Here is an 18,470-nt window from a genome sequence, read left to right as displayed (position 1 = left end):
TGAACGCAGTTGACCATTCCACCTTCCACCACTGCCCAATCCTCCCTGACCCACTTCCTTGAGACTGCCTTCTCTTGGTTCCATTTTCACTTATCTCAGCATTGCCTATGCATTCCCAGCAATAGATTCTCCTCTTGGTCCCACACCTTGACCTCTGACATACTTCAAGGTTTGACCCTTGGTTCCCTTATTTATATGCTGATCCTTAGAAGTGGTGGGCTGAATTTTATGGGGCACCTTAGGCAGAAAAGCAGGTAGGTGGACCCATGAATTAGGGCATCTTTCCATCAGTGGGTCCCTTGCTGCTGGCTCACCTGCCCCCACCACAATTTTATGAGCAGTAGGGAGGGGGGAAGGGCAGAGTGTCGGGTGGGTGACCCACCCATGGCCCAACTAAGGCCCTTAAGTGGGCAATTAATTCCCAGTTAAGGACAGCATCCCACTGCCACTCTGATTTAATGCTGGGGTGTGGGCAGTCCACCCTCCGCATATAATCCAGCCCATTGTCTGCAGGTACGGAACCAGTTTCCTTATGCTTGTTAATGCATCCCATTTTGCCTAGCTAACAACATTGTGGACCCATTGCCGCATATGTGACGTCAATTTGTTTACCTGATACTAAGTTGTGGATAAAGCAGAACTTACTGCAACTGAATAACGTAAAGGTAGAATCCATATTATTTAGCTCCCACGAAGAAATATTTTCCTCACTCCACTCCTCCCCAGCTGATTTAGATAGTTCTTAGTGCTTGAGCCTGAGGTGCACTTCAAATCCCATATCCTATTCATCCCCAAAACTACTTACGTTTACCTCTAGAGGTTCCAATCCTGCCTCCCCAGAACAAAAAAGCAGTAAAAACTGGGAAATAAGAATACTGGCCCATACTTGTACACCTGAAAATGGAACACCAGTAAAAACTGGAAAATAAGAGCACTGATCCAAACTGTTTTTTCTCCTTCTGGGTTGCCTTTGTTACTTTTCAAATACTTATCAATGTTTTCCTACCTCAAGACCTGATTCCTCCAACACCTCCTTGCTGGCTTCTTGAGGTCGTGCATGCTAACATAGACATCTAACAACAACTGACCAAAAAGCCCCCAGCAAAGCTGAACTTAGAAAGAAATTAGCTGTGAATGTAGCTGTGGCATGGAATTAGATGGAAAGTGCGATGACACCTGAGCAGGTGATAACACCAACGATACCCAAAACACCTCAACAGTTCTACTGCTGTCAAAATATCTAAAGAACACAAAGAAATTCCAGATTTTCTCAATGCTGAATTTGGAACTTACTGAAGGAGATGTGGGTTAATGTCTCCTTGGAAGATTCTGATTTCTAACATTTTACTTGGGCGTATTCTGCAGCTTTCTGGGTCTTTGAGGAATTTCGCCTTTCCAGCCAAAAATAATTCCAAGTGCAAGGATTTCACATCCTTTAAGTATGACAATAGAACCAGTTGTATAGGCTTACAATCAACCCTACATGGTCTTGTCTCTTTCACATGGGATCCAACCATTGGCAAGTCATGTCAATTTGGCAATTGAAGGCTGTTACAATACACACCTACAATAATCTCAATCAACTGGGTGCTCTGCATTCACAAGATAATATTGAGCCAGCATAAAAACTGACAAATCCCCTCGATTTGATGGTCTACATGCTAGAGTTTTAAAACAGGTAGCTTCTGAGAAAATGGATGCATTGGTTTCGACCTTCCAGAATTCTTTAGATTCTAGAACTTTCCATGTAGATTGGAAGGCAGTAAACCTGCAACAAAGGAGGATTCAAAGGATTCAACAAAGGAGGAAGAGAAAAATTAGTTAACTTGACAGGTTAGTTAATCTAACATCAGTAGTAGAGATAATGTAAGAATCTATTACTAAGGATAGCAGGGCACTTAAAAAACTCTAACAGATTGGTCAAACACAATTTCTTACATAAAACTGTGTTGACTCTGCCTAATCATATTGTGATTTTCTAAGGGTGTAATAAGCAGGGTAGGTAAAGTGGGAACTGGTGGATGTGGTACATTTAGATTTTCTGAAGGCATTTGATAAGGCGCCACACAAACAGTTTTTGTACAAGATTTAAGGTTCATGTGACTGGGGCTAACATATATATGCATAGATTGAGGATTGGTTAACAGGCAAGAAACAGAAATTGGAATAAACAGGTTATTATCAGGTTGGTGGGGTGCAACCAATGGAGTGCCAGATGGATCAGTGATCGAGCTAGTTACAATCCATGTTAATAACTTGGATGAAGGGGGCAAGTGTGATATATCCAAGTTTGCTGGTGATAAAAGGCTAGGTAGAAAGTAAGTTGTGCAGAGCATATAAAGAGTCTTCAAAGGAATATAGACCTGTTAAGTATCCATGGAGTATAATGTGAGGAAGTGTGAAATTATCCACTTTGGTAGGAAGAATGGTAAAGCAGGATATTTTTTACAAAGTGAGAAACTTGTAAACATTGGGATTCAGGAGGATTTGTAGGGGGGGGGGGGGTGGGGGGGGTGGCCTTTTACATGAATCACAGGAAGAATTTGACCGAGCGTGGTATCAAGCAGCCCTAATAATATTGAAGTCAATGGGAATCAATGGTGAAACTTTTCACTGGTTGGAGTCATATTTAGTACAAAGGAAGGTGGTTGTGGTTGTTGAAGGCCAATCGTCTCAGTCTCAGAACATTTCTGCAGGACAGTATCATAGGCCCAACCATCTTCAGCTGCTTCATCAATGATCTTCCCTCCGCCATAAAGTCAAAAGTGGGTATGTTCGCTGATGATTTCACAATATTCAGCACCATTCGCAACTCCTCAGAATTTGAAGCAGTCCATGTCCATCTGTAGCAAAACCTGGACAACATTCAGGCTGGAGCTGATAAGTGGCAAGTAACAAGTGCCAATGAACATCTTAAACAAGAGAGAATCTAACCATCTCCCCTTGACATTCAATAGCATTACCATTGCTGAATCCCCCACTATTAACATTCTGGAGGTTACCATTGACCAGATACTGAACTGGACTAGCCACATAAATTGTATGGCTACAAGAGCAGGTCAGAGGCTGAGAATTCTGTGATGAATAACTCACATCCTCACTCCCAAAATCTGTCCACCATCTACAAGGTACAAGTCAAGAGTGTGATGGAATACTCTCCACTTGCCTGGATCACTCCCTCCACAGCCAGTGGCAGCAGTGTGTCTCATCTACAAGGTGCACTGTAGCACCTTGCCAAGCCTCCTTCAATAGCCATTCCAAACCCATGACCTCTATCACCTAGAAGGACAAGGGCAGCATGTGTATGGCCACATGCAAGTTCCCCTCCAAGCCACACACCGTCTTGACTTGGAACTATACTATATCGCCATTCCTTCACGGTCATTGAGCCAAAGTCCTGGAACTCCCTTCCTAACAGCGCAGTGGGTGCAGCCTACAGCACATGGACAGTAACAGTTCAAGAAGGTGACCCGCCGCCACCTTCTCAACAAATCATGGGCTTCCCAGTAATGCTTAAATCCCATAAAAGAATATATAAAAAAGAAAAAGTCAACATGGAATTATGGCAAGCAATTAAGTATGTTAACCTTTATTACAAGGGGGTTGCAGTTGAAGAGTAAGGAAGGCTTGCTGCAATTATACAGGACTTTGATGAGGTCATACCTAGAGTACTGTATGCAGTTTTGGCCTCCTTACTCCAGGAAGGATATGCTCCCTGAGGAGAGGTCCAATGACATTCCACTGGTTGACTCCTTGAATGGTAGGTCTGTCCTAGGAGGAAAGACAGAGTAGAATGAGCATATGTTCTTTGAAGTTTAGAAGAATGCGAGGTGATCTCATTGAAACTTGGGAGTTATTGGAGGCCTTGACAGGGTAGATGCTGAGAGGTTGCATCTCCTGGTTAGTCTGTCTTGAACTAAATGCCATAGTCTCAGAATAAGGGGTCAGCCATTTAGGACTGAGATGGAGAGAAATTTCATCTCCTCTACCGCACTGAACTGTGGATGCTTAGGTAATGACTAAATTCAAACCTGGAATTGATAGAGTTTTGGGCACTAAGGGGATCAAAAGATGTGGGAATAGGATGGGAAAATGGCCAGGATGTAGACCTTCCGTCATGATCTTACTGAATGCAGAACAGGCTTGAGGATCTGTGAGACCTACTCCAGTTCCTTTCTCTCATGTTTATTATGTAAGCCCAAATGCAGTGGTTCACCATTGATTTCTCTTTGGAAATTAGGAATGGGTAATAAATGCTGTCTTTACCAGGAATAACCACATTCCATGAACAAATATTAAAAATAACAATATAGCCGAAAAGAGAGACGCATTGCTGAAGCTTTTTGTCTTGCATTGATCAAGCCAAATGCAAGAATGCCAAATTTCTTATACCACAGGAGAAAAGGGATCTGATTGGTTGGCAAATCAATTCTGATTGACCAAGGCATTGCCATGGAGAAAGCAATGGGGAACTATAGGCTTCATATGTTTCTGGATAATTGAAAAAAGGTGCAAGGCTTGAACATGTTCCTTTTGTTTGCAGAGCACGGGGGGTCCCGGTGTATGAATACATGTCACCTCTAAAAAGCGTAAATGAGCCACGTTACAAGCTTGACTGATTATCTTAAATTGGTTGTTAGTGTAGTTATTAGCACACTCAGGATGGCTCAGCAAGTGCTGCCCAATTGTGAATCACATCAGACAGTAGGCTCTTTGCTTTGGGTTTTGCAAGTGCAGGCTGGTTGACTGCAGCCTTTACTTTGCCTATTATGAACTGCAAGAGAAACATGGGGAAGAATTTTCGGCCTGTCGGGCGGGCCATGCAGGAGCGGGCAAGGGAGGGCGCAGATCTGATTGCTGCCTATGATCGGGTCTATGCCACCATTTTATGCAGGCGGGCCAATTAAGGCCTGCCCAGTGTGAAACATGGCTCCCGAGGACAGTGTGATTGGACGGGCGGCGGCGGGATTGCTATGACCGTTGGGTCCAGTAGTGACCGGGTGTCCTGTTTAAAAGCCCTCCTGCAGCCTTGCAAAGGCTGTCAAACACGGCCAACAGAAGGGCTCCCCAGGCCACTGCTGGTGAGTAGGCCAGGCAGGAGGGGAGGGCAGGGGGGGCATTGTGCCCCTCATTTTTCAGGCGATTGCCTTGCTGCCCTCCTAGAGGAGGTGGCAGCATGGCGGGAGGTCCTCGTTCCCAGGGATGGAAGGAGGAAGCCCTCCCACATGACCAAACGTGTCTGGGAGGAGGTGGCGGAGATAGTGAACTACCGCGAAGTGGTGCAGCACACCTGGATCCAGTGCCGCAAGCATTTCTATGATCTTTTGTGCCCTGGAAGTGTGAGTACCATGTTGGCATTGGTCACTTAACCCAGAAGATAGACTTTCCCCCCTGGCTGTCCCCCCCTTCAACTATGAGTGCAGTGACTGCATTGAATCTTTGATGGCATGTGCCCTCCGCTGGGTGGGTCAACAGATATTGCCCATGCTGAGGTCACCCTGAGAGGATAATGATGAGATGGGTTCTGCACCCACAGCATGTGGTTCAGTGACAACCACATTACTGTTTTGGGAGCAACCTGGAGGATCTGCACCTAGGCGCAGTGCTGGAACTGCAAAACATTTCAAAGTCAGGGTGCTGACATGTTGGGAGGGGAGCTTCCAGGTGGCGGGGCACCGATCCATCTGCTGCCCTTTGCGTTTCATGTGCTTGCACCTCCTTGCTATAGAAGATTAGGCCGTGTGGTGCCAAATGTGATGTAGACAGCGTTTGGCCAAGGTAGGGGGAACAGGTCTGGCATCTTTGTGAGAGTGTTCGGCAGCTGCAGGGTGAGGAGGCACTGGAGCTCTGCAATGTCCCACTCTGGTTGGGGTGGGACGGCAGAGAAGAGATTCCAGGTACAAGTTGCACTAATCAATGCTCTTCTCTCCTTTTCAGGAAAAGAATGCTCATAACGCCGCCGAGCAGGTGAGCACTGGCAGAGGGCCGGCCCAGTTGGCCATCATTACCAGGTTCGAGCAGGAGGCCCTCGGTCTGTAGAGGTGCCATGTGCCCAGGTCCACCGGTGTCGGTGAGGCTGGGGTGCCACGGGCAGGTATGTTTGCCCAGCACTGAGGTCACCATTAGTGTCCCAGCAGCCATGGCACTGCTGAATGTTCAGTGATTGAAGTTTGCAACATGGCTTGACCTTGTCTTATGGAAGGATGAGCGTATAATGATCCGGGGGACAGGAATGCACATTGATATTGTGTCCACATTAACTAATAAATGTCCTTGTTCTTCCTTTCAGCATCAGTGGAGCAGGGCCGGGAGGAGGAGCAGCAGAGGCCCTCTCTCACACCTGAGGGCCCTGAAGTCTCTGACCCAACAGTGTCACACCATCTCTGCCAGGCAGGCACTAACGCAGATACTGGCACCTCAGTGGGAATTAGATCATTGGCTAGTGTCCTGGGGCACAGCGGTAAGGGCACTTCACAGTCGCTGGAGGAGCTGGTGGAGACAGAGAGTGCCCACGGCGCCAGCAGTCGAAGGACTGCAGGGGACCAGGCACATGCTTAGTCGGTGGCTGATGATGTGCCTCTGGAGTCATCTGTGAGGCAGCAAATGCTGGAAGTCCAACAGGGTGTGCAGGAGGATCTGGTAGAGATACATGAGGCTATGCTTGGCTTGGTGTCCATGGTGGAGGAGTCCACGCGGAGCATTACCAATGCAATGAGCCTAGTGGCCGAGCGCCATGCTCCCTCCATGGAGATAGTGGTGAGAACAATCAGGTCTTCCTGGGGATGCACTCAGACCAGCAAGCCCTCACAGCAGCTTTGGCCTCAGCTGGTCAGTGCCAGTGTGGGAGATGGCCTGGGCAACAAATTTCCCAGCTTGGTGCCCATCCATCCACGGTGAGCAGGGAGGTCCGAAGCACCCTCACGTCAGTGGAGCAGGGCACTCCGGATGAGGGCAGCAGCTCCTCCATCCCTCTGCCAGTGACCATTGCATTTGATGAGGCTGCGACGACTGGGGAGATGCCAGCTGTGGAACTGGCAGCTCCCTCCCAGGTGGGGCCAGCACAGGCTCCACAGGCCAGAGGATGTCTGCCAAGGTCATCGAGGCCAACAGGACAGCACAGTGAGCAGGCTGTCTCAGATGCTGGTGCCAGCAAGGATACAGCACCTAGATGTGGTACCCAAAAGCGTAAATTTAAGGCACCTTAGGCACACCACAGGTTTCTCACTGGTGCTTTTGTGTTGAGGTCATGATTAGTTGGTGTGGTGTTTAACACCTTTGTCATTTTGTTTCCTTAAGTTCATTTTAGACATGTGACCATAGCTGAGGGGGCCTCTTTTCCTCTGAAGGTGGATGGTTACTTATGATGTTATGAGTGAGTTGTGTCACATTGAGCTTTATTGACAAGGCCCTTAGTTAATGTTCCTATCCAGGCAGATTTAGCACTCAGGCGTCGAGCATGGAGCCTGCAGCCCAGGCTTCTCCTGGAGGTCCATCTGTGGTGGGCTAGCTGAAGGTTAATTGGATTAAAGCCTCCCAGGTGTCGCTGCTTCCCTGGAGTATGCCCGGCTCAGCGTCTACCCCCTCAGCATTTCCCTGTGCATGCTCATCCTCAGACTCACTGCTGGACCCCTCGTGTGCAGCCGCAGCCACTGCGTCTACATCTTCTTCATCTACAGCGTTGCCCCTTTCCAGCGCAAGACTGTGGAGAGCGCAGCATGAAACCACTATCACTGAGACACTGGGGGGTATTGGAGTGCACCCCCTGAGAGGTCCAGGCATCGGAAGCGCATCTTGAGAAGACTGGTGATTCTCTCCACCACAGCCCTTGTGGAAGCATGGCTTCTATTGTACCGCTGCTCAGCTTCTGTTCTTGGATGGTGGAGAGGTGTCATGAGCCACCTTCTGAAGGGATAGCCCTTGTCACCCGGCAGCCATCCATCCAGCCGGGCTGGAGCACTGAAGAGACCCGGCACCTGGGAGTGTCTGAGGATGTAGGTGTCGTGGGAGCTGCCTGGGTGCCTTGCACAGACTTGTAGAACCAGCATCCTGTGATCACACACTATCTACACGTTCATGGAGTGGAAGCCCTTCCTGTTGATGAAGGCACCGGGCTCACTTGCTGGCGCCTTGATGGCCACATGTGTACAGTCTATTGCACCCTGGATGCGGGGGAAGAGAGCAATGGCCGCGAAGCCTCTGGCTTGCTGTATCTGGCTGGCCTGGTCTCAGCGGTAGTGGATGGACGTCAATGCATGCCTGAATAAAGCATCTGTCACCTGCTTGACACAAGTGTGGACAGCTGATTGTGAGACACCGCAAAGATCACCCACCGAGACCTGGAAAGAGCCAGGGGCATAGAAGTTGAGGGCAGCTGTGACCTTCTAAGCCACTGGCATGGGGTGTCCACCCACACAGCAGCAAAGATCTCAGGCCCTATCATCTGACAGATGGAGGTGACTGTCTTCCTTGAGAGATGCAGCCTCCTTTGGCACTGCACCTCAGACATATTGAGGTAGCTGCTTCACTGCCTGTATACCCTGGCAGCAAGATAGTGGCGTCTTCTGTGGCCCCTTCCGCCTTGGACTTCCTGTTGGTCCTGCACCCTTGTGTCTGCACCTCTCCTCCCAAAGGTGGCTCCTCTGGAGGCTGAATGTGGACTCCTGGCCTCCTCCCCGTTCTGGCCCTCCCTTCCTCCTCAGAGGAGGTGCCTCCAGTGGAGAGCACAACTCCCATTCCCAGGCTAAGGGAAGGCTTCCTGAAACCTGCAGGCCTCAAAAAGGATCTTCGCTGCAGAGTGCTGACCTGAAGGTTGTGAGTCCTGTCCAAGCAGCTGGTATGAATTTTGAAGTATTTCTGCTCACACAGGCAAGTATCAGTAACTTTCCAAATTAAATATCTGAGCACGTTCACGACCCCACTGACCCCTCTTATCCTGCCCGCGGATGAGGTTTATACAAATGTCTCCTATCCGCCTGCCCGTTGTGCCCATGCGACGACCTGAAGATCGCACGGGCCCTGAAAAATTGCTGTCAATTGATGCCTCAAGGGCCTTAAGTGGCCTGTTAATTAACGGCGGGTGGTCATCAGAGATCATCGCGCACCCGCCACAGAAATATCACGATGGCGCGCGGTGATGTCGGGACACTCACCCACGTCATTTTACACATTAGCGTGTGGGGCCCGTCCCCGCACGCCAACGGGAAAATTCTACCCATGTTGTTTGATTTGATAAAATAATTGTTGGGATATATAACCTATGTAGCTGGCATCACACTGGCACTGAAATTCATACACTGCATTGTTCAATTATGTGTTAGGCAGAATGTCTTTTCGGATTGATGGCAGCCTCCTGTTAGTGGAAAGTACCACTCCTGTTGCTGCTGCATAGTGGCAGCATGAAAAGGCTAGTTTAACCTGTTGTTAAAATTTTGAGATACTTTGCCTTTCCTGGATAATTTGCGATAGGCCCGGCACTTTTCAAGTTCGGAAGTGATGGCTTTTGGTACATTTGGAGCAAACGATGACCTGATCAGCCATTATTTCGCAGGATAGCTTTCATCTGCTCTATTTCTGTATTGATGTTGTAAGGTAAACAAATAATTAAAAAAAGAATCTAACTGTTGTCTAATATAGATATAAGGCATTTTATAAACCAAGGGGGTTAGAGTTTCCGCTTTGGGCGCAATCAACAATCTAGGTGCAAATTGCACCTAAAATTGCGCTAGTTTTGATTCAGTGTTTTTCTCTCTTGAGTTTCAATTTATTTGCATATCACCAAACACAATGGAACTGAATGTCGGGCAGGATGGAGAATGGTTAGGTGATTTGATGCTGCATGCTTTGTCCCACCAGTCAAGGTGAATTTCTATCCTTCTGTTTGTGTCTGACAGCCTCCAACAAACCTCTAATGTCATTTAATGGACTTTGTTGTAATATCAGGTAATGTGCATGCATGAAATAGTCTGCTTCATTTGCTGGTCCAACAAGAATCAACAATACTTGCATAATGAGGGGATGGAAGTGTGAATCCCCAATCAAAAAAATGATGGTCAGTTAAAGGTTTAATGGCTGGCATCTATGTGAACCCCCATCCTGCACGAGCTCCAACTTATCCGAAAATTCCCCCCACCCACAGCTTATCCAGTACCTAATTAATCTAACCTATCACTGCCACCATCCACAAACTCCCCTGTCTTCATGCCCTCTGAATTAGAATTGTTATCCTTGCCTGTGAATCTCTTCATGGCCTTGGCCTACTTCACTTATGCAACCTCCTCCAATATGTCCCAGACATGTCCTTCATTCCTCTGATTCTATCCTCCAGTGCATTCCCCTTTCATGGCTGTGTGCAAGTTACTGCTGAGCTTGCCTATGGAGCAACAGTGACAACACTTCCAAAGTAATTAATTGGTTGTGAAGCCAGTGGGATGTTCTGAGGATGTGAAAATGCTGTATAAATACAAGCTCTTTTTTTAACAAATGCAAATTCCAGAACGGTTGAGAGACATGTTCCTCCCCTCTGTTGCCGTCTTTCTCTCTCTGGTTGGGAACCATATTTGCTATATTGACTCAGATATTTTACACTCTTGCACTTCACTCTCCAGTAAGCAGCAAGGAAATGTTATCTGAATTTAAAGTAATCCTTTGTTCTCCATTTTGATTTGAAAAAAAAGATTGACAAGGTTTAATTGATCCAGAAGACAAGTGCTTCTTTTCGGTTGCATTCTCTTGCTATCAAATAGAATAATATTAAACCCCATACCCCCAGTTTAATTGCCCCCGCTTGGCTTTCAGGGAGGGGGAGTTACATTAGGCCATTTGTTTATACTCTGAAAGCCCACTGCCTTCCCACCATGGTCTGGTTGTAATCGGCTGTTTGAGAGGGCAAGTGGGAAATCCATAGGAAAGAATCAGGGTCCCTCTTTAAATATGGCTTTGTGGGCTCCTCTGGCCTCTCACAGATGCATTGGACTACCCTTGCCCTTTTGGATCTTTTCCGGAGGCCCTGTACTCCCTCCTGAACATCTCAAAGCCTTGACCCACCCCACCAATTGCCCCTTACTTCCATTGCACTGATATTCACTGCCAGGGACTGCTCCCACGGCCTGCTGCTATGTGCCCACTCTTGCCTGCCAGTCAGGGAATCAATCTGGTTGGGTGGGACCAGAGCACAAGCATGCACCAAAAATAGAAGCGGGGAGTGCCTTTTATTGGCAGGTTTCCACAATTAAAAGATAAGTCAACTAGCATCTCCTTGGGAGTGGTTCTAGAATGGCATTGCCTGAGTTTGGAAACAACCGGCTTGGCCAAGCTGTCAGTCAGGAACTAATGTAATTTAAATATTCCAACATGGGGTAAAACAACTTAACAGGTATTGTGATGAGGGGAGAAATCATTATCGAAAAACTCTGATTGAAATAATTGGAGGTGGCACTACAAAGGACCAGTATTGCTGTCACAGTGTGTCTGATGGCACCTGCAATTGGGTTAGAGTTGTCCTTGCAGCCTCCAACTCAAAATACTTTGCCCACGAAGAAAGTGTGACCTGATAATATTCCTTTGAGGGAAACTGGGACAGACAAACTAAGTATCTCCTTGACTATTGAGTTTTAAAGGTTGGGAAATAAACAATGCAAAGCCTGAGGGGAAGAATGAGTTAGAGTGGGTGAATTCAATGTCAAATTAGGTATAGAAAGAGAAATAATGAGAGGGAAATAAAGATTGGATGAAGTGAAAGAGTAGGAAAAAAGTACGACAGAGAATGTGAGGATGGACCTAGATTTGCACTAAGTACAGTATTGGGTGGGTAAAACGATGTTTAACCTGCCGGCTGCAATGACGGCATATTACGCCGTTTTGTCCCAAAGCCGCTGTATTAATTATGCATTCCTGGGAAACACGGTGGGTGGGCTTTCATTCACGTGCCTCTCCATCACCTCACCGCTTCATTATGCTGGGCGCCATATTTAAAGTACAGCCACGTGCACACCTCTCAGTGCTTCCAGCCCATGACTGCTGCAAAGAAACATGGCCCTGAAAGGCAAAAAGTTTGTAGCCCCCAGGTTCAATGACGCCTCCCTTGAGTGCCTTTTGGACACTGTGGAGGCTCACCATGATGTCCTCTATCCCTGCTCTGGCCACAGGATTGGCAGCAACTTCACTAATCCGGCTTGGGAAGTGGTGGCAGCGGGGGTCAGTGCCAATGCCCTGCAAAAGAGGTCAGCCACCTCGTGCTGCAAAAGGATGAATGATCTCCTCCGTTCTGCCAGGGTAAATCAATCTTTTCATCACTCTCAACTCACACGCTCACAAACCCATCACATGTCCACAGGGCCCTCACTCACTGCCAGTGCAAGGGACATCACCATTCACTCTCTCACACACACCTTCATTGTCCTCATCCTGTCCATGTTTCCACTCACCACCCACACATGCCAGGCATACTTATCATCGGGCCTGGCAGGCATCCTGCTGACACTCTGTCTGTCTCTCTTCATGTAGGACAAGCTGGCACACAACAAGAGGGAGAGGTTGCAGACCGGTGGAGGAATGCCTGAAATCAAGATCCTCACAGACATTGAAATCAGAGCCATCCAGCTGGCTGGCGAGGATCTGGACCGCTCCTGTGCTGATGGTGAGGTCGGCGCTGCTCTACCAAGTGAGGATGCAGCAGTACAACATCCATCAGACAACCATGCTGTGGCAGGGACCACCCTGGTGTATGGCACTCGGAGGACTGTTGGAGGCCAGAAATTTGCTGAGTCCGAGTCAGATGACGAACCTCTGGCTTCGGTCAAGTCACAGTTTCTGGAGCTGCAAAGGCAAGCTTGGGAACATCAGCAAGGGATGTCCCCTGCACTCCTCAGATTGCAAGGCACGATAGAGGAGTCCGTCCACCTTCACTCTGAGGTGATAGTGCAGGCATTGCAATGCATTGAGGTCAACACTGGTAGGAAGGCAGCCGCCATGGAGACCTTGGTCCAGGATGTCGCTCCTGCACTGCTGCGCGAGCTCAACTCCAGCGCTGATGTCATAGTTGGCCTCCAACAGTGTGTATGCAAGAGGGGTGCAGAGCAGCTCGTTCTCACTCCATCTACCCCTTCTGCTCATGGAGTCAGCCAGGGGCCCTCGGGCACCAATAGGGAGGATGAGGATCAGCAGGTGTAATCCCGGGGGCATCCATCCAGGTGACTCCGGGAGTGTCAGGGCCATCCAAATCCCCTCTTCCTGTGACCTCAATGGCTCCAGCTCCACAAGCCGAGGAGGGTGCCACTGCCACACAGCAGGACCCCGAAAGCAGACCAGGGCGCTCAAGGTCTCGGCCCTCCAGAGGACGCCCGCCCTGGTCATCACAGACAGGACGTAGCAGTCAGCAGGCTGCCTCCACCTCCACTGTTGATGACAGAGGCGCAGGGTTAGGAAAGTTAAGGACAATTAACTCTTTTGGAGTCAACCAATTGATTTAAATTAACAAAATGAGGGACAAAATAAACACAGCCCCTTAAGTTAGGGACACTGAAAAACCAAAGACAAAATTTAAAGGAAACTTACAAACATCAAATAAAAATGTGATAAAGGAGGTCAATAAAACACCCCAGCCCCCACGGTGCCTGGAGCATGGAAGGCCTCAATGGTGCTGGCAGACGCTGTGTACTCTGTCTCCAGGGACACCCGGCCACAAACGTAGCCGCGGAAGAGGGGCAGACAGTCAGGTCGGGCAACCCCTTCGATGACCATGTTGAAGGGTCATGAGGACTTGAAACATCAACTTTGTTCTTCTCCACAGATGCTGCCAGACCTGCTGAGTTTTTCCAGGTATTTCTGTTTTTGTTTTGGATTTCCAGCATTCGCAGTTTTTTGTTTTTACCCCTTGATCGCCCAACTTGGCCAGGCCCAGGAGCAGGTTCACGAGGAGGTCCTCCTTGTGAAGAATTAGCTCTTTGAAATCCAACCAAATAAACTAAATTAACAAAATGAGGGATAAAGTAAACACAGCCCCTAAGTTAGGTTAGCTATAAAACCAAAGACAAAGTTTAAAGGAAACTTACAACATCAAACCAAAATGTGAGTAAGAGGGTTGATAAAGCACCCCAATCCCCGTGGTGCCCGGAGCATGAAGGCCTTGAGGGTGCCGGCAGACACCGCGTGCTCCCTCACCAGGGACACCCGGCCGCGAACATAGCTGCGGAAGAGGGGCAAACAGTTGGGTGGGACAACCCCCTCGATCGCCCGCTGCCTGGACCTGTTAGTGGTCAACTTGGCCAGTCCAGGAGCAGGTTCATGAGGAGGTCCTCCTTGTGAAGAATTAGTTGCACAGCCTGGGCATGGGTGTTAATCACTTGTACAGACTGTTTGCTATTGTCAATAAACTCCCAAGAATGTCTCCCTGCCGATGGCTCCATGTTCTAATGAGCAGTGTTCGAGTCACTCAGATGTGAAACATTTCTGCACAAGATAAAGGCAGGTGTCTCAGTCCAGGGCCTCTTCCCTGTGCTTTGTGTAGTCTTCAGACCAAAGTCATCACAGCCTCACACTCCCTGGACACATTACTGATACCCTGCACCTCAATGGTGCTTGTCATTGCTGCCAGAATGTCGTAGGCAGGTGTCACAGAGTTCCATCATTCTCTCTCTGTGCTCTCAGCACCTTCAAGGTGGGGCTAGCCCCCATCTCTTTGGCATCTGTGACCAATGATGCTGTGCTCCTGAAGGGGACAGCTGCAGAAGGTGGATACAGCATCAGATGTTTTTAAAGTTTCATGGTTGTGTCTCTATAATATGACCCTGGTCACAGAGCGCAAGGAGCTGCCCTCAGCCAGACAGGAGTCAGACATTCTCAGAGGCTGTGTGAAGATCTATGGAGTGTCCTCATTGCTTGTCTTCATCATCCTCCTGCAATCAAGCGACAATTAGGGCCTCCACTGTACCTCCATGACAGAAGCATTCCCACAGAGGGTATGTGTGCTGCCATAAGCCAGATGTTGCCAAAAGTCAAACGTTCCCAGATGCAATATAAGGATCTATGGGGGTCTCCTCACTGCATGTCATCATCATCCTCCACAAATATAGCAGCTATGAAGGCCTCCTGCACACGCCTGCCTCATCTGGCCAGTGCGAGGGCCTCATCCCCGTCATTGTTGCTTTGAGGACCTCCTCACCCTCATCCGAGGAGACGTGCAGCTCCTCCATCTCCTCCTCAGCCAGCTCCTCTCCCTGTTGCAGCGCCTGGTTGTGAGGGGCGCAGTAGATGATGACGATGTGTGACACCCTCTGTGGACTGTATTGCAGGCTCCACCAGACCGGTCCAGGCACCGGAACCTCATCTTCAGCATCCCGATGGTTTGCTCCATCAAGTTTCGAGCTGCAGCATGAGCCTCATTATAGTGTCCTCTGCTGCAGTCTGAGGCCGCCACATGGGTGTCATCAGCCACATCCTCTGCGGGTAGCCCTTGTCCCCGAGAAGCCACCCCTGCAGCCTCTGTGGACCCTGGAAGAAGTCAGGGATCTGTGACCGACTGAGAATGCACACTCCCTGTAAACCGTACACAGAACTGCAGGATGCACTCATGGTAGTTGCACACCAGCTGCACATTCAGCGAATGGAATCCCTTGCAGTTGGCACAGTTGACTGTGTGTTATGACGGAAATCTGAGCGCCACGTGAGTGCAGTCAATGGCATCCTGCACCTGTGGGAGAACTGAGATCTAGGCAATCGCTCTTGCATCCTGACTGTCCTGGTACCAGGTGAAATGCACAAAGTTGTTTGCCCTCCTGAAGATGGCATTTGCGGGTGGAGGCTTGTGATATCCTACAGGGAATACCTGTGGAGCCCTGAAAGGAGCCACTGGCACGGAAATTGAGCGCCACAGTCACATCCACGGCCATTGGCAGTGATGTCCTCTTTGTCCCCGTGGCGCCAAATCCTGCAGTAGCTGGCAGATGCAACCAACCAGTTTTCCCTAGACATGCACAGTCTTCAGCGGAACTGGTTCTCAGACATCTGCAGTAATGAAAGGCGGCATCTATAGACCCTGAGTCTAGCTAGGCACTGACCAGCGACAACTCACTGTGGCTCTTGGCTGGCATGTGCGGGAGCCCCAGCTGCCCCTTCTTCCTGAAGTTGTTGCACCAAACACACCTGACATCAACGGACATGGAAAATCCCGGCCTAAGAAAAAAATTGACTTTTAAAAAATCTCCGTAAGCAATTCACAACTTGATGGAATGCGACTCCACAGCTGTAATAGTTAAGTTTCATTCTTGGATATTGGCTGTCATTAATTCTTATTACACTATTAAAATGGTACTGACACTTGTAATTACTAGCCCTAAATATCTGTGGTGTTTAGTTTATACCTATAGCAACTGCATGAGGTCAATGATGAGGCAGTCCGCACTTTCTGTAGTTTTTCAGTTTGGAATGTTTCGATTTCAGGCTGTGTACCTGACAAGAAATATATATTTTCAATACCAAGAGAATTACAATTGTTTGGAGGCACCTAGGAGCAGAACATAATGTTTGGAGACAAGTCAAATTTTATTGCACTTCCTATAATTTTGAAGTCGAAATGTTTTTTAATATGCTTTTACAAATCTTATGAATAAAGTATCATTTTTGGGGGAACAAAATGTTTTCGCACAGCTAGCGGCAGAAGAGCACAACTCGGACTGTAGTTTCTGGATATTAGTGTTGAACCTTGGTCTAAAGTTGTTGTATTATTTAAGCATAAATAATGGTGAGCGCAATTAGTCTCAGTTTGTCAGTAAAACCCTGGCCCAATGTTTTCAAAGTGGCTCTGATGGGGTGGAGTGGGGTTGGGTTGGTGGGGGGGAGGGCGATGTCAAGGTGGGTTCCACTGTATCCTTGCTGCTATGTGGTGGCATAAGAATAATTTCCTAAAGTATTTTTCTCACACCTATGGTGCACTCCATTCCTGCTTAACGGCAGCATCAGTCGGATCCCATAACATCTTACACAGGCCAGTGGGATCTCTCAATTAGGGATATGATGTTTTCGTGCTGGAGAGAATTTTAAACGGGGAATAGCAAATAGCCACATAGGGATACGCTTTAAAATGCACGGGTTTTGATATAAGCAATATAAAACGATAGTTTTTTTTTCTCTCTCTCTCTCTCTATGCTCCTTGAGACCAAGCTGGGGGTGAGCACAGTGCAGTATTTACATTTGCTATTCCCAGCTGCTCCCCGTGTCCTAGCCCTGCTCCTGCTGCTCATTCAACACTCCTCCCTCTCGGTGCAGCTTTACCGAGTCCTGATTGGAGACAGGAGCCGCCAGATGAGTGGCGTGAGCAGGGCTGAGCTCCGGAGAGAGGAGAGGGGAGGAGAGAGTAGTCAGCATCATACTGATAGTAACTATCCACGAGAGCTCAGTATGCAACAGCGTGTGTGTGTGTGCATGTTGGGGGAATACATATATACATTAAAAACGCAAGCACTAAAGGCCAGAAGCAACATCGCGCACTTTGAAATCGCTCTATACATTTAGGGGATGTGCTATTATGAATTATTTTGGGGCTGGGACTTTGCAACAAGAATGTTGGCAAAATGTGTTTCAATTGCAATGGGGAAAATGGTCGGATAAAACAAGTCGTGCACGGTGCTATTTAGGCGCCTTGGAATGAACATTTATTATTATTATTATTAGAAACATTAAATTATACCAGGTTTCTCTACCTATCTGATATGAATGTTCCGGAGTAGTCGGGGAGGTTCCCCAGTCCCCGCCACCCCGGCGTCTTTGCTCCTTCTTTAACTCATTTATTGTTTCACTTCGGTCGGGCAGAAATAGGGCAGATTCAATAGGTCTGAGCAGAGGGAGAGGAGAGAGAGAGAGAAAAGAGAGAAATAGGAGAGGAAGGGAGAAATGGAGAGAAAGGAATAGAAAAAGGGAGATATTGAGAAAGATAGGAGAGCAAGGGCAAGGGGAGAAAATGAAAGGGAGGAGGGGAAGAAAGGGTAGAGGACAAAGAGCGAGGAGGTGAGGAGAGATAGGAGCGAGGTGGTGAAGGGGGAGAAGGAGAAGAAAGAGACAAGGGAGAGAGGGAAGGAGGGAAGGTGGGGACTGAGGAGGATGACGGAGAGCTGGTGGAGAGGAGCCGGAGCAGAATGGAGAGAGGGTGAGAGGGATAGGGGAGTGGGCTGAGGGGAAATGTAGGGAGAGAGGGAGGGGTGAGATAGGGATAAAGGCAGGAAGGGGAGAAGAAGTGGGGAGAAAGGAGGTGAGTGTGAGAGTAGAGGCTGAGGGGGAGAGTTTCGGGCGAGATGGAGGGGCAGGGAGAGAGGGGACGGGGAGGGGAGAGAGGGGGAGGGGGACGGGGAAGAGAGGGGGAGGAGAAGAGGGGAAGGGGAAAGGGAGGGAGAGGGGAGAGGGTAGAGGGGGAAGGGGAAGGGGGAAGGGGAGGGGGAAAGGGGGAGGGGGAGAGGGGGAAGGGGAGAGGGGAAAAGAGGGAG

The sequence above is a fragment of the Carcharodon carcharias genome, chromosome 5 (assembly GCF_017639515.1).
Source record: "Carcharodon carcharias isolate sCarCar2 chromosome 5, sCarCar2.pri, whole genome shotgun sequence".
Classification (NCBI taxonomy): Eukaryota; Metazoa; Chordata; class Chondrichthyes; order Lamniformes; family Lamnidae; genus Carcharodon; species Carcharodon carcharias.
The sequence above is the reverse complement of the archived record's forward strand: the minus strand, read 5'-3'. Positions refer to the sequence as shown.